The sequence below is a fragment of the Bos taurus genome, chromosome 13 (assembly GCF_002263795.3).
Source record: "Bos taurus isolate L1 Dominette 01449 registration number 42190680 breed Hereford chromosome 13, ARS-UCD2.0, whole genome shotgun sequence".
Taxonomy (NCBI): domain Eukaryota; kingdom Metazoa; phylum Chordata; class Mammalia; order Artiodactyla; family Bovidae; genus Bos; species Bos taurus.
Genome location: NC_037340.1, coordinates 40,790,608 through 40,795,223, shown reverse-complemented (window position 1 = coordinate 40,795,223; position 4,616 = coordinate 40,790,608). Strand labels below are relative to the sequence as shown.

The 4,616-nt window shown below is 43.6% G+C and overlaps 1 pseudogene; it reads right to left on the bottom strand.

The window, feature by feature from the left end:
• Nucleotides 1-454: 454 nt before the first annotated feature.
• On the bottom strand, nt 455-1,971 carry LOC614124 (nucleosome assembly protein 1-like 1; annotated as a pseudogene).
• Between the last annotated feature and the right edge of the window lie 2,645 nt (nt 1,972-4,616).

Below are 4,616 nucleotides of genomic sequence, written 5' to 3'. Positions count from 1 at the left end.
CTCAGTCGTGTCCAACTCTTTGCGACCCCATGGACTGTAGCCCACCAGGCTTCTCTGTCCATGGGGTTCTCCAGGCAAGAATCCTGGAGTGGGTTGCCATTTCCTTCTCCAGGGGATCTTCCCGACCCAGGGATCGAACCTGGGTCTCCCACATTGCAGGCAGACACTTTAACCTCTGAGCCACGAGGGAAGCCCCACTTTCAGTATAAATATGTATAAATATGGTCAATTTATTAATAGCTAAAAAGCCAAATGTATAAGGTGTCCACCAAGCCCCATCTGCGTGGCTATAGAGTTCCCCTTCCCAAACATACTGGAACACACATATACACACACACACACACAGAGGTAACCCCCCAACCCCTGGTCATTTCCATGTGCTCACACATCCATTCTCCAATATAAACATCTTGCACTCAAATCTTCATTTTATTTACTTTTTTTTTTTGAGAACTAAAATTATATGACATTTTTATTTTAGGATGCAAAAACAAAAATGAGCAAACAAACAAACAACAAAAAACTTGAAATAGGCTTGTCAAATGATGTAAATTCATCCTTTCCATGGAAGCAGAAGGTAGATCAGTGCAGGTTATCCTCAGACCTCATACATCCTGCTTCACTGCTGCTTGCACTCTGCTGGGTTTTGATCCTTCTTTGGGTCACAGTCTGGATCATTTTCTTCATCTCCTTCTTCTTCCCCTTCCTCATCCGCTTCTTCACCTTCTTCATCATAATCATCGTCATCATCTTCAATAGCTTCTCCAGTAAAGTATAACACTGATCTTGGGATTATATGCTCACGTAAAAAGTGACCAATTTCAAAGTCTGCAGCGAGGATAGCTTCAGAATCATCATCCAGATCTCCAGTCTCAGGAACTTCAGGAGGGGCAAAAAAATTAAAGAAAGAGTCATTAGAAACTGTTTTGGTCACAGTACGAACTGTCCCACGTCCCTTGTGTTTCTGCTTCTTCTTAATCGTTTTCAAAGTGACATTCTTCCCTTTTTTACAATCTATCTGGCACCCTGTACAACCCATAATTTCTGGTCCATCAAAAGAAAAGGGATCAGAATCATCTGACCCCTGAGGTTCTGACCTCATCCTATATGTCTTTGTCAACACTTCATTTGTGAAATATTCATTGGGTTCAAAGTGAAATTCTAAGACAAAACTCATAGGCTGACCAGCATCTGAGAACTTCACTTTAATATCTTTCAAGTACTTCAGAATAGGCTCATCATGTTCCTGAACCGTATCACTGAGCAAGTCAACATTCTTAAAAACGGTCAACCAAAACTCAGGAATTCCCTTGGGATCTTCTTTTTCTTCATCCTTTTTCTCATCTTCAATCTTGGCCTTTTCTTTTAGCTCCTCCGAAATTTCATCTTCCTCACCTGGTTTCCATTCACACTCTTCTTCTGTAGGTTCATAAATGGCATTAATGATCTCAAATCGCTTATCAAACAGAGGCTGATAAAGAACAGAATACTTTCTTTCAAGATCATGAACTTCCTCATAGAATTTGGCTTCTATCTGTGCACATTTAACTTGAAGGTTTTTGAGAGCATTCACCCGTCTTTTCACTACCCTAGGCAAGCTTTCAGCGTATCCTGTTGGTGTTTCTACCAGACCGTCAAGTCTTTCTTGAAGGGCTGCAAGAATCTGAGGATTTTGCATCATCTGAACAGTCAGCTGATGCGCTTTGATTTTTGTTTCTTCACCAGTTTCTTCTTCTTCTACTTCTTCAACATCATCCAAATCTTGATCAAGTTCAGACTGTTCTTTGTTGTCGATGTCTGCCATGTTGTACAAATGCCAAATATTTTCAAAAATGGCAAATTTCGTTTTCCAGCTCAGCTCTCCGGTGGCGAGCGCGGGGAGCCGAGCGGCCTGAGCTGCGCAGGCAGCGACTCAGGGCGGCAGCGGGAGGAGCAGGAGGCGGCGCGCGAGCAGATGGCGCTAAAAAAGCCAAATCTTCATTTTAGAATCTGCTTCCTGGATGCCTGTGAATGCCCTGTGAATTCACAAAAAGACCGTCTTCCTTTACCACTTGAACCTTTGGTCCCCTATGCATGAATTACTACACAAGAGACTAGCAGACAGCAATAACTGGAATACTTTGTATACTTTACATAAAGTATAACAATAAAATAAATTCTTTGTATTTAAAAAATCCATAGTTCTCAACATCATTTGTGAACAGTAACAGGCAACATTATGGGAACTTTTCCTCACTGGTTTTCTTCTCCTGCACCAAGCTCAGTGCCCGGTACACAGTAGGTGCTCAATAAATGTGGATACAGTGACAATTATTTAAAATAATGCATATACCATATACCTATATTTTGTGTATATACAAAATTTACAACTTCTAATAGCTTGAAAATGGTTTGCAAAGGAGGTACACCTAACCGCCTTTACTATTAGAGCAGATAGTCCTTAACTAAAGTGAAGCATCACAGTTGTTGAAGCAGCTTCATGCACACACGTCCTTCACTCTTTGACGAGGATGTTACCATCACATTCTACGAATGGGGAAACTAAGGCCTCAGAGATTTAGTGACTAGGGAAAAACATGTGAGACTGAAGGCTCCTTAAAATGACTTGTTCATGCAGCCTAGCCAACCAGCTCTCCTGACAGCCTGGGAGCTGGATCTCTGCTTCCTCCTAAGCAGCTCCAGCTCTTTCTAGATTAAACCAGCCAGAGCCTGGTTTCACTTTGCCCACCCCAGTTGTCTGTCTCTGTGCAGTCTGGCTCACTGCAGCAGTGACTGTGTCCCTTTAAATTCCCTTTCTTTCGGCGGCACGAGTTACTCGGCCTCCCTATTCTCCGTACTTAATTTGAGAATATTTGTTCAATTTGAGTATGTTTTTGACCTGCCAGGTATCTGTGAAACAAAATAGCTCCTACTGATAGCTTCTTATCAGAAGTAATTTAAAACATCCATCATCTACTGCTGAATGTCAAAATAAAGGTTGAGAGAAATTCCTGTTTCCTTAAATATGTTTTCTTTTCACTCTTGTCAGCATCATTGTCAATCCTGAAATTATAGTGTGCCATGGAAGACCTTGGAAATTGAGGCTTCAGAATGGTTACAATGAGAACATACAAATCAATCTGTGGTACAAAACTGCCCCAGCGGATCGGCCGGGGGCCCACCAATGCCAGGCAGCTCTTAGGGTTGCTGAGGGTTCATTAGGATCCACGAGCACCCTGGGGAAGCAGCTGTCCCTCCTCCCAATCCTGGTTAGAAGTTTAGCCCTAAGTTAGTTATTCCAGGCTTTTGTCAACATCCAGACCATTCTCTGACCCTCCTGACAATGATTAAGCAGAATGAGAGAGAAAGGGACAAATACACACTAATAAGCCCGGCTATTTAAACAGCCCTGTGAATGCAGAGGGCATCAGGTGAAAGGCAGAGCTTGTGTTTTTTTGTTTTTTACTTCATTCTGTCACCAAGTCAGCTACTGAGTATATCTGGGTGCACCTGCCAATAGAGACCCAGCGAGAGATGGAGAGAGAGAGATGTGAGCACAAAGCATCAGCCTCTGGAAGCAATTTCCATCAAGATGATGCTTGGCCACGTTGAAGAAAAGGCAAATGTCCCTGTGTTCCAGCAACTGTTGTCCTGTTGCCTCTTCCCAATGACCAGCCCTGGAACAGCCTGGAATGATCTTCAGACAAGAGAGGAAAGAAATCCAATTATTTCTAAAAATCAACAAATACATATTAAGCACAAACTAAGTGCAAAGCCAAGTTGTGCTTGTGGGTAAATAACTGAAAGTCACTCAGTTGTGTCCGACTCTTTGCGAACCCCTGGACTTGTATAGCCCATGGAATTCTCCAGGCCAGAATACTGGAGTGGGTAGCCTTTCCCTTCTCCAGGGGATCTTCCCAACCCAGGGATCAAACCCAGGTCTTCTGCATTGCAAGCAGATTCTCTATCAGCTGAGCCAAGAGGGAAGCCTATGGGTAAAGAATGATATCCAAAATGTCCTCTGTCTTTAAGAGACAATTAAAAACAATGAGGGTAATTGTCAGAAGCAGGGCCTGGGGAGCAAATGGTAGATGCAGGCTCGCTTGGAGCAGCCCCACAAGCATCCCTAATATCAGACAGAGCTCCGTCTCTGGTTGTGATTGTCTGGGAGACAGTGGTATGCAGAAGGTGCCCATTATATGGATATAGACCACCTTGAGAAGATGACTATGGGGGACATGCCAATTGTGGGCCCAGCCCACCCAGGACCCTCTCCTCCCAGCTGCTTTGCAGCTGGCGGGGTCAGAGGACTTGGCTCTGATGCTGGCCAGTGAGAGGTCTACCAGATGAGGCCTTTAGGAAAGTTGTACCTTCCTGATGAATACACTTTCTTTGCCCCTTGGTGAGTCCGCCTTTCTCCTTGCCTGGAAAGCAAATGTTAGGCCTACAGAGGGGAGCAGCAGCCACTTTGAAACCACGAGGGAAGATAAATGAGTTCACAATCCAAAGGTTTGAGATATGGAAGAGGCCATGACTGCCAACACACTTAAGTTATTTATGCAACAATAGACAGAAAAGGAGGCCACTGAAGAAACATTCATTGTTTTCATTGTGAGGTGACCTCCATAAGAAAATTC